The following is a 12,855-nucleotide window of genomic DNA, read 5'->3' as shown; positions in this document are numbered from 1 at the left end:
TGTGGCTGAAAAATGCTGAGACCCATTGCTTTGGTATGGTGGTGCTCTGTAACTCTAGCATCCCATGATGTCGTAGTGCTTTTATGCGTGCACGGTCCGTGCGCGTGCGCAATATAGTTTTTTTATCCATATTATTAACTATGGTCCTGCGAGAGTCCCCGCGAGACTTCCCGCACATGCGCAATACGGATGACCGAGTGCGCATGCGTGATGCAGACTTGTAGTTTATACTATCACTTGCGGTCATGCGAGATTACCGGAGTTCCCGCACATGCGCGGTGTGAATTTCTGGACGCCAGCCGCTATTCAGTTCTATTTTGAGTCCTCTCATTCTTTATAAATATTTTGTTAGTGCATAGCTTGCCATTATTAACCCCTGAGGAAGTCCCAATAAGTGTGACAGGATGAAACGCATTGGGTACCAATCTCTGGCTCTCCACTCTGACATATGATATGCAGATAAGCCTGTTTATTTTTCTAAAATTGTACGAGTCCATTTTAATGTCTATGTTTTGTTGTGTTCAATAAATGTGTAAAACATTATTACACTATCAGAAGCTTCTTCCCCTTTGGGAGCTTTTTTTTGTTTGTTTTAAGGGTCCCTGGTTGATAGATAGCTCTGAGGACTCCTTTTGGTCGTATGATACTCCTAAAAAGTGAGTGGTACCTCAGAGTTTTACCAGTTAAATTGTGGAGTGTTGTGTTTCACCTTATTGCTTGGTAAATAAATATACTACCACAAGGAGGCACCCATAACCCCCTTTGTTGCACTTTTTTGCACTATTGAGCACTTTAGCACATTTTTTTTGCACAATTTTGTTGCATGAAAGCACAGTCACTTTATATTACGAAGTGCACTTTATTGATACACTGTCTCCATCACCCTCCTATGTGAAATTTCACACAACGTCTGAATTATTATGGGAGGAGGAAGCCACTAAGGAAGATTATAAAGAAACTTCTACAAGCTATTACTCTTCCTCTGTCAGGTACGCATATTTGAATGTTACTACTGGATAGTATGAACAGTCACATTTCTTGATTTGTAAACACTGAAGGCGCAGCTGATTTACCACTAAAGAATATTTTAAATCTGTCTTATTGGTAATTGGACAAACTTGAAATCTGGCTGCTGCCACTATATACTATTGGAGTGTTTTATTGGTTAGCCACGATTAAGTGGTTGCCATCTATTTCACCTTGTTTGTTTTCTATATCATTTCATTCATTGAATTATTAGGTTTGAGCGCTAATTCCACCCCAAATACAATATATATATATATATATATATATATATATGACAAAAGATTGAAGAAGCAGGGAGCGCCAATAGTGCATTAAAAGAGTACAATGGTTTTTATTTTTTAAAAATCCAGATCGGTCACAAGTAAAAAACCCGTACCATAAAAGGCGGTCAAACCACCGCTTGTATAACCAGCATAAGATTTTACCCCACTGTGCGAAGCAGTATTCTCGATTTCAGATCCACAACGTCAGACCACGCCCATACGCGTTTCGTCATTCGACTTCGTCAGTAGGCTTGGTCTTTGTTAGTCACAGCACTCGCAATCACTTTAGCGGCCGACAATGGATGTCTCTCCCTCCGCTCTCTTCAGCGTTGACGAAACGCGTATGGGCGTGGTCTGATGTTGTGGATCTGAAATCGAGAATACTGCTTCGCACAGTGGGGTAAAATCTTATGCTGGTTATACAAGCGGTGGTTTGACCGCCTTTTATGGTACGGGTTTTTTACTTGTGACCGATCTGGATTTTTAAAAAATAAAAACCATTGTACTCTTTTAATGCACTATTGGCGCTCCCTGCTTCTTCAATCTTTTGTCAGGACTATCACCCGTTCGGGATCGGGTAACATTGGGGAGGCGACAGCTGGAAGCTCCAGAAGTGCACACTGACAAATCTTCCTTTCCAAACGATATTGGCTGTCAGTGAACCTAAGGAACATTGCTTCTCATTCAATTCTGTGGACATTTCAGTTCTACGGGACTTTCTATGTGTGTTTATATATATGTATACATATATATAAGAAAGTATATTACCGTTTGTTTGCGCTCATACTTTCTGTTCATATATATATATATATATATAATTTGCAGAGGTGCGGCACTCGTACCAAATAACCAGACTTCAGAAGCAAAGAAGCTATTGCATCAACGTTTCAATATTTATATATTGTCTTCAGGATACATAGTAAAAATACAACATACCTTATATACATGTCCACCACAAGTGAAATGCTGGCGTCAGGGCCGGGATTGCACACCCTCCCCGCCGTCGCACTGATTGGTGACGTCATCCCAAACGGGCCGTACACCTGTGAGTAAAGGCTTAACCGTTCACCATACAAAAAGAATCAAAGAGCAGCTACGGAAGTTTATAATGTAAATCATTATAGAAAAAACAAGTTATTATAACAGAGGCATAAGCAGCAGACGAATGCATGTGCAAAACAGCAAATAAATATAAAATATATTCTTAGTTAACTTAGCAATAAATCCTGACATAATATATACTTAGTTATCTAAACCATATGAGGGGTGATGTTATTTTAACACAATTAAAGAACAAAACTAGTTAAAGATATAAATCTAACGGAGTGCTGCATAAGAAATAGTGTCATTCAGCCCTTTGGGGTAGATGACATTTAAACGGTGGATCCATCGTGCTTCGCATCTTAATAACTGTAGCGATCGGTTCCCACCTCGTCTATTCAGTGGGACCGTATCGATCATCCTATATCTTATTGATTTATGGAATCATATTTATGAATATTAATATTTAATATATCATATATGGTATTTAATATATGGATATATTTCAATTAATATGCATTTATCATATATATCTGCAAATATATTATGTCAGGCTTACAAACTAATTGGCTGATACATATATGCAGTCCTTATACATATGACTTATGAAGTTATTAAGTTAAGATTCCTTAAAGAGAGTTCAAGCTTGAATATTACCGCTCTTTTTATATGATTCTTTATTTACAGGCAGATCAAATCGTACAGAATAAGATATACACAGTAGTGATATATATACTAATTATAATTATATATGCTTCCTTCGTTACATAACATAAAACAACATGACATAAGTTTCACAAACAGTTTCAATTGCTAACATAAAATGTATACTTGCAAGTTAAAGATTGCCATCCCAAGAATCATTCCTTCTGCATGTTCTCCATGACTTCTCCTCCTGACTGACTTCCTTCCTTCTAACTCCTAACTACAAGTCTGGTCCTTTTATCTCATATTTTACCAATTCAAACTATCATATTCTCATAGTTTCCAATGGAATAGGTAATTATAGGTTTGTCAGATTCCAAGGTGTAATAAAACAAACATTGAACTGGGCTGTCGTGTCCTGTTCACGGAGGCATGGTGTCATAAAAGTGTGGTGTCCACACTGCCTTAAGCAAGTATAGTATTGTAAAATCTGGAATGTCTTTTCATCCAAAGTTCTGTTGTATTGACAAGTTTTCCTGGGGTCGGTTACACAATGTTTTATCAATGGATGTGATCTCTTTTCATAGTAGTTAATTTATACTCCCTAGCTTTTAACCTTCACTGGACAATAGACAAACCAGTAGATTCTGATCTACTGTAAGCACACCTGTGAATTCCAATGACCAACAGAGCTCTGTCACATACCTATTATCATTTATGGCCTAATACCTTTTCTCTACAATGACTCTTGATCTTACTGTAACCTCTCTGGCCTTATTTATGACTAGAGCAGAATAAACCTGTTCCCTACACTATTTTTTACCATCTTGCTGTAAAACACAAATATACAGTATATCTATATAAACACATACACAAACCTAATCTCTTAAATCAGCTAAACATTACCTCATACATTCAAACTTATTTCATATCTATTCCTTACTATATATATCCAGTATACTGTCCACTATGGTAACATCGCCTATTTATAATGAATTATATTTTGATTCAGACAATATCCATTGCCCTAATATTATACTAAGTGCAGACAATTACCTATAAGGCAACAGTCGCCCCCTTGTGGCCATGAGAAATTCTTTTGATTGGCCACACATTAAACTAGCGTAATTGCTTCCAAATACATTTCAAAATATTCCTTCAAACATAACTTTCGTTGTAACCATAATATATACCATAAGTGTAATAATAATAACCATTATGATTTTAAAAATCTCTAAAAATTCTTAGCTTACCTAACCTTATTCTACTTTTAACTAAAGCAGACAAAACTGAGGTTTTTATTCAGTATTCATGAGGAAAACTAATTTCTACAGACATTTGGAATACCATAGCCCAATTGTAGACCTTTTTTCTGTATCTGGATCAGTACGTTTGGACATTTTTGCTGTTCTTGTATGTAGCAATTTACTGGGATAAGACTGTCATCTGCGTGGTTTGCTTGCAATTGGAGATGCCTTGCGTTTGCATTATGGCCTTGCGTTTGCAACATTTGCACCATTACTAGAAGTAGAATTCTTCGTAGCAGCTGCTCCTTTGCTTGCCATTTCGCTGTTTGAGGCAGAGGGCTGTGTACGTCGAGTGCTGTGTCTTGAACATTCAGTACTTGTGACGACCCTCAGTAATAGTAATAGTCTTTATACAGTCTTTAGCAGTTCTGTTTCCTTTGCGTTTATCCAATGCCGCAGTTGTGACCAGTGTCCATATTGCTTTTGCACAAACAGGTTGTGATTTTGAATAGAACAGGCATATATGAAACAGTCTTTTTTTTTTTTTTTCTTTCTTTCTTTCTTTCCTTGCTTGTTAATAGTAGGTCTTAATTGTCTTCGGGCAATAGTACCACAAATGGCTGTGAGTAGTACACCTACTCTGTTCTGTATTTCCTCACTGAATAAATTACCATGCAGTCTTAAATCTCCTTATTCTACCTTGTACCTATTTATACATCTCAATCTTACATAAACTTATACCAGTTTAACCCATATAAAGGCGTTTTCTATCCTACCTATATTTTGACTAATAATTATTTAAAATGCTTTTGATGTGTATATAGTAACATCCTATCAATACAATAAATGAATATAATTTTGCTTCAAACAGATATTAAATATCATTTAGGAATGGCTTTAAATATATCTAATTCCATCCAATATTATTTTATATGCAGCCATGTGCATATACAGTGACCCTGTTATGCTACAAATAATTATCTTAGACTTGTGACAGTCTTTATTAAGAGAATTATTCATCCCACTTAATAATCTCGGCCCAATTTGTTATAACGTGGTATACCATCCTGTATTAGATATTTAATTACTTTTGAAGCTTTTACGAAGGAAGCATAGGTAGTATCTATTGTGTAATATATAAAAAAAACATAAAATATTTACAAGGTATATATGCAATGATATAAAATATATCTCAGACAAATGTTTACATATATGTGATTAAGGTATATGAAGGGATGAGACAGTTCTGTATAATCACAGTGATGAGATGTGCTGTACACTGTTGTGGGAGTGTACATGTAGTTTGAAAGACAAGTAATGATTACTTGTGATGAAAGGGTTAATGAAAACCTTCCCCTTTCTTGTGAAACTGGAAAACTCCTTGAGGATTTGTCCATATATCAGTCTTTAGGGATGCTATGTAGATTTTGCTGGATAGCAGCGATGAAAGGGTTAATGAAGACCTTTTCCCTTGTAAATTGGAGTCTTTTTGGAGTCTTGCACCATTCTGTATACAGGTTGCCAGGATTACTATGAATCAAACAAAAATACATACAATGACTATCACAGATATTTATACAGTGATTTAACATAGCTTGCTATGCATTCTGTCCTATCTGCTGCATGTTATCAGGTACAGAATTTACAAATGTGTCTTTTAACGATTGAATAACAAACAAACAATTGTTTCTGGCCTGTGCCAATCTTTCCTGTCACATTGTGTGTCAATGACAGCACAATTGTCGCTGCAGATATGATGCAGGTTTAATTTGGAAACTGTGGCTGTTTGAACATCAAAGCAAACAATGGCTTCATTGGATCTAACAAGTAAAGGAATGATACTACCGTATTCACTTGTGACCATACTCCCTTGTGATGCAGCCTGGTCCCAGACTGTCTTTAACCATAGCGTTTGCTGCTTGGTGTGGCTCCTTAGTTTGGAAGAATCTTGGAGCTTCTGAAAAAACCTACTTTTGTGGGGAGAGAAACTTGTTAAACTTTGCCAAATATGTATTGCAGGTCCCAGGGCTTTCTGTCTTTCCACACCTGTAATAAAATGGTTATGGCACCAGGGCATAAAAACATTTTCATCCTGGTGATCCTTTTTGTCATTGTTAATTGGTGTGTGGTTTGCAGAATGACACTCTGCATGTGGTCTCTCTGAGAGCATGCAAACATTTGCACCATCACTAGAAGTCTCTGAGTGCTCTGTGGGGGTTACATAAGTTTGGGAACTTTGTTTGTAAACATGCATTCCTGAATTAATTTCATGGATTTTCCCTTTAAACATGTTTCCAGGTGAATACATTTCAAGGTTTGCAACTCTGGTTGCCATGGGAGTTTTCACCATGGGGAACTTCCCCACCCCTGTGTGCACTGTACTGCTGCTATCAGTGTTTAAATCTGCTGACAATTCACCTTTGCCTAAGGGCATAACAAATTCTTCATTTACATTGGGAACTCTGAGAGTGTATTCAGCAGAATACTCATAATCTGAGTTACAATGATCTTCCCCCTTACTAGACACAGTATAGGGGACATCTCCTATTGCTGCTACCTCCTTTACATTAATGTGCTGTCTGATGATAGACACATCCGGCACATTGCTACTTTCTTCCTTTACCACAGAGGCTGTTCTGCTGGTGGTCTGTGTGACCATAGCAGACTCCATGCGCTGCACATTGATGCAGTCCTGCAACATGTAACTTTCCTTAATTTTAGGATCTTGACTGATTAAGTCATTTCTGACTCCTGTAGACTCTGTGTACAGAGTTTCACATACCTCAACACTATTCCTGTTTGGTGTTTCTATCTCAGCTTGCTTGCTGGATGTTATCTCTTCATCAGAGATCTTGACAATTTGATTACAAACTGTCAGGCTTTTCGCTTCTGCCCCAAACTTTTTCTGTTTATTTTTCTGTTTAAGGGACTTAAATAACGAATGCATTTTTGCATTAATGGTCAGGCACGCCTTACGAAGACGTGAACCTGATTCTTCTTTACATTTCTGTTTGGCTTCTAGAGCCGCAGTTCTGCGCATTTTTCTAAATGCTACAGAAAACTTTTGCATTTTTAACATTTCAATGCTAAATTTATATATTCTTTGTTTTTAGTACTGAAGGTATCCTCTCCTTAAGATTGACCGGTGTCTTAAGGTTAAACTCTAATACCTGGTACATTTATACATTTATTTGGAAATACTCTTTTCCACTGTGCACATTTTCTATTCTAGGCCTTTAAATTCTTTATTCTCATTTGTAACCTATTCCACTGTGATCTTGTATTTTGCCAGCAGGCTTATAGCCTTTGGTGCTGCTTCCTAATAGATATTATGTTAGTTAAAATAACGTATATTGCACTAACACATTTATCCTAGGTTATACAGAATACAAAATTGACATTACACAATGGTAATAAATTTTCATAGATACATCCCCACCGTGATTCTGCAGATTTGGTAGCCAGCTTATAGCATCTGCTACTCCTCATAAATATTATAGATCAGATAATCAGATTCAGTAATAACAAGTCCAATTCGTGGTCGCCAATATTGATTTATGGAATCATATTTATGAATATTAATATTTAATATATCATATATGGTATTTAATATATGGATATATTTCAATTAATATGCATTTATCATATATATCTGCAAATATATTATGTCAGGCTTACAAACTAATTGGCTGATACATATATGCAGTCCTTATACATATGACTTATGAAGTTATTAAGTTAAGATTCCTTAAAGAGAGTTCAAGCTTGAATATTACCGCTCTTTTTATATGATTCTTTATTTACAGGCAGATCAAATCGTACAGAATAAGATATACACAGTAGTGATATATATACTAATTATAATTATATATGCTTCCTTCGTTACATAACATAAAACAACATGACATAAGTTTCACAAACAGTTTCAATTGCTAACATAAAATGTATACTTGCAAGTTAAAGATTGCCATCCCAAGAATCATTCCTTCTGCATGTTCTCCATGACTTCTCCTCCTGACTGACTTCCTTCCTTCTAACTCCTAACTACAAGTCTGGTCCTTTTATCTCATATTTTACCAATTCAAACTATCATATTCTCATAGTTTCCAATGGAATAGGTAATTATAGGTTTGTCAGATTCCAAGGTGTAATAAAACAAACATTGAACTGGGCTGTCGTGTCCTGTTCACGGAGGCATGGTGTCATAAAAGTGTGGTGTCCACACTGCCTTAAGCAAGTATAGTATTGTAAAATCTGGAATGTCTTTTCATCCAAAGTTCTGTTGTATTGACAAGTTTTCCTGGGGTCGGTTACACAATGTTTTATCAATGGATGTGATCTCTTTTCATAGTAGTTAATTTATACTCCCTAGCTTTTAACCTTCACTGGACAATAGACAAACCAGTAGATTCTGATCTACTGTAAGCACACCTGTGAATTCCAATGACCAACAGAGCTCTGTCACATACCTATTATCATTTATGGCCTAATACCTTTTCTCTACAATGACTCTTGATCTTACTGTAACCTCTCTGGAATCAATATTTATGAATATTAATATTTAATATATCATATATGGTATTTAATATATGGATATATTTCAATTAATATGCATTTATCATATATATCTGCAAATATATTATGTCAGGCTTACAAACTAATTGGCTGATACATATATGCAGTCCTTATACATATGACTTATGAAGTTATTAAGTTAAGATTCCTTAAAGAGAGTTCAAGCTTGAATATTACCGCTCTTTTTATATGATTCTTTATTTACAGGCAGATCAAATCGTACAGAATAAGATATACACAGTAGTGATATATATACTAATTATAATTATATATGCTTCCTTCGTTACATAACATAAAACAACATGACATAAGTTTCACAAACAGTTTCAATTGCTAACATAAAATGTATACTTGCAAGTTAAAGATTGCCATCCCAAGAATCATTCCTTCTGCATGTTCTCCATGACTTCTCCTCCTGACTGACTTCCTTCCTTCTAACTCCTAACTACAAGTCTGGTCCTTTTATCTCATATTTTACCAATTCAAACTATCATATTCTCATAGTTTCCAATGGAATAGGTAATTATAGGTTTGTCAGATTCCAAGGTGTAATAAAACAAACATTGAACTGGGCTGTCGTGTCCTGTTCACGGAGGCATGGTGTCATAAAAGTGTGGTGTCCACACTGCCTTAAGCAAGTATAGTATTGTAAAATCTGGAATGTCTTTTCATCCAAAGTTCTGTTGTATTGACAAGTTTTCCTGGGGTCGGTTACACAATGTTTTATCAATGGATGTGATCTCTTTTCATAGTAGTTAATTTATACTCCCTAGCTTTTAACCTTCACTGGACAATAGACAAACCAGTAGATTCTGATCTACTGTAAGCACACCTGTGAATTCCAATGACCAACAGAGCTCTGTCACATACCTATTATCATTTATGGCCTAATACCTTTTCTCTACAATGACTCTTGATCTTACTGTAACCTCTCTGGCCTTATTTATGACTAGAGCAGAATAAACCTGTTCCCTACACTATTTTTTACCATCTTGCTGTAAAACACAAATATACAGTATATCTATATAAACACATACACAAACCTAATCTCTTAAATCAGCTAAACATTACCTCATACATTCAAACTTATTTCATATCTATTCCTTACTATATATATCCAGTATACTGTCCACTATGGTAACATCGCCTATTTATAATGAATTATATTTTGATTCAGACAATATCCATTGCCCTAATATTATACTAAGTGCAGACAATTACCTATAAGGCAACAATCTAAGGCTTGTCAAGGGATGTCTAGCCTCTGCGAAGTGTCGTGCGACAGGCTGATCGCTGGTGCCCGACACTAAAGCTGCACGTATGGCAGCTCGATGGTTACCCATACGCTCCTTAAATTTAGATTCGGTCTTGCCGATATAGCAAAGACCACAGGGGCAGAGAATTTGGTAAACAACAAAGGACGAGTTACAGGTGAAATAATGTAAAATTTTATATTTTTTCCCTGAATGAGGGTGGTTAAAGAAATCACCTGTAAGCATGAATTGGCACGTAGTGCAAGTGCATTTAAAGCAGCCTACCCGATTGCTACTCAAAAAAGTGGCCTGTTTTAAAGATTTTCGTGTGGTATCAGTTTTGACCAAAATATCTTTTAAGTTGCGGCTGCGTGCATAGCTAGGTAACAGTCTGTAATCTTTCAAATTCAGTTTGGGGTCGCTCTGTAACATTGGCCATAGTGTTTTAGCTGTAGAAATAATAGCTGGAGTCGCCACATTAAACTTGTTCACCCATGGCAACACTTTAGGATTCCTATTATTAGTGGATTGAGCATTATTCACCAGCGAATCCCTGTTCAAAGATAGCACTTTTTGTTTACAAATAGCCAAGGTATGGGCATTATAGCCACGATCCAAAAATTTTTGAACCATCAAGTCAATCTGTTCGATGGCCTTGACGGGGTCACTATTTATGCGGAAAGCTCGCAACATTTGGGAATAGGGGAGGCCATTAATCAGAGACCTCGGGTGGCAGCTTTGTGCTTTCAATAGAGTATTTCTATCGGTGACCTTTGAGAACAGGCTAGTGTGTAAAACCTGATCTGAGACCGAAATGTGTACATCTAAAAAATCCAATGTGTCCTTGCTAAACATATAGGTAAACTTAATTGGATGGTCAGTTGCATTATGTGTCTCGAGTAGTGAGCGGAGGATGTTAATATCGCTCCTCCAAATCAAAAAAAGGTCGTCTATATACCTCAAAAACAAAATGATATGTTCACTAATCATAGCATCAGCAAAAAACAGCAGCTGTTCAACAGAAAACATTACTATGTTTGCATAGGCCGGTGCCATGGAGCTGCCCATGGCACAGCCTTGTACCTGCAGTTAAATGTCAGTTTCATACAGGAAAAAATTGTTATGCAAAATCAAATCAAACAGTTGTATGATATTATCAATTTTGTCACCAGAAAAAACACTTTTAGATTCTAAGAAACTACGTAGACTATGTAAACCGAATTGGTGTGGAATTGAAGTATACAGATTTATAACATCTATGCCTACCAACCAATAATCGTTACCAAATGTAGGGACAGTCTGCAATTTCCTCAAAAAGGTGGTAGTGTCCAATAGGAATGTCCTTTCGTTTTGGATTAGAGGTTGCAGGATGGAGTCCAAGAATGTGGCAACCGGCTGGAACAATGAACCCTGTGCCGACACAATGGGGCGTCCCGGAGGAGGGTCCAATCCCTTGTGTACTTTAGGGATTGTATAGAAAGTTGGCATGATGGGATCATCTGGATAGAGCACATCCTTCAATTTCTCTGTTATTAATCCCGTGTCCATGGCAGATAATAAAAGATTGCACAATTCCTTTCTACAGCTTTTGGTCGGATCTTTAGCTAATTTAACATACACTGTAGTGTCAGACAGTTGTCTTACAGCTTCTTGATGATAACTGAGATAGTCCTGGAGGACAATTGCTCCTCCCTTATCCGCCTGGCGGATTATTAAATCTTTGTTATTTGCTAAAGATTTTAATGCTTGCCGTTCCACTTGAGACAGGTTCGGATGAAATCGATCTTTATTCTTAATAGAAGAGTTTACCCCTTCATCTAGTAAACGTAGATAGGTCTTAATGGTAGAGTTATTGGAAGGAGGATCAAAATGGGAACGGGGGCAGAATTTCTTCAACTGTGGAGGTATCGGGGAGGTTATCCCGTCATCATCATTGCCAAAGTATTCTTTAAGTCTAAGACTTCTGGCTAACTCATATTTTTCAGATCCCCAAAGGAAACTGTCAAACCGTGAAGTAGGGACGAATGATAACCCCTTCGATAGGAGGCTAATTTCTCCATCCGATAAATCATGGGACGAGAGATTAAAAATTAGGTTTTTCTGGACAGAGGGGGACGACCCACTCTGCGTCTGCCTGTTTGACTGGCGGCCCCTCCGCGTGCGTCGCCTTTTTGACTTTCTTGGGGGTTGCCTTTGTTGGTTTTGGGGCGAGCCCCTAAAGGGGCCGACGCCGTATCTGATTTCTCCTGCTCGCTATTAGAACTATTATAATCATTAGAAGATTCTGTTTCAAAACGGGTGGTATTACGTTTGAAATGGTGTTTATTTCTCCTGAAAAACGGTTGATTGCGTTCTTGCGAAGGGTTTCCTGACAACCATTTGTATACGGTATGTTTCTCATAGTCGCCTTCCACCTTTATCAACTTCTCCTTCTTGAATTGAAGAAGCTCTCTTTTGTATGTGGCTAATTGTTGCTTTAATCGTTCCAACCAATCAGTACTCTCATCAAGAGTTAAGGTGGTAAGGTGAATAGCTTCAAATTGTGCAATCTTATCTTTAATCAGCAAAAATTCTTTATTGGCTTGTTCTATTACCAAAATCATGAGGTCAAATGAACAGCGGTTTAAAATACCTATCCATTTTTTGCAAAAGGAAGGATCGAATCTCCCTATTGTGGGGCAGTTACGTACGCGGAAACCGCGTGGAATTTTTTTGGCCTTATAATAATCACTTAAAGACAGGCCATGTAAGTGATAATCAATTTCCTTTTTTCTTAATCGCAAAAGATCTCTATAGATAATATCT

At 36.9% G+C, this 12,855-nt stretch overlaps 1 protein-coding gene across 1 annotated transcript in view; it reads left to right on the top strand.

Moving 5' to 3' along the window:
• Positions 1 to 646: 646 nt before the first annotated feature.
• The window catches only part of RHCE (Rh blood group CcEe antigens), a 157,803-nt gene continuing 145,594 nt past the window's right edge, over positions 647 to 12,855 (top strand). Inside the window, exon 1 of the mRNA XM_063954166.1 lies at positions 647 to 989. The gene's annotated coding sequence lies outside the window, so the exon portion shown is untranslated. The remainder of the gene's footprint in view (positions 990 to 12,855) is intronic.

Source organism: Pseudophryne corroboree, chromosome 2 (assembly GCF_028390025.1).
Source record: "Pseudophryne corroboree isolate aPseCor3 chromosome 2, aPseCor3.hap2, whole genome shotgun sequence".
Lineage (NCBI taxonomy): Eukaryota > Metazoa > Chordata > Amphibia > Anura > Myobatrachidae > Pseudophryne > Pseudophryne corroboree.
Note: the sequence above shows the minus strand (reverse complement) of the source record. Positions and strands in the feature narration are given on the sequence as shown.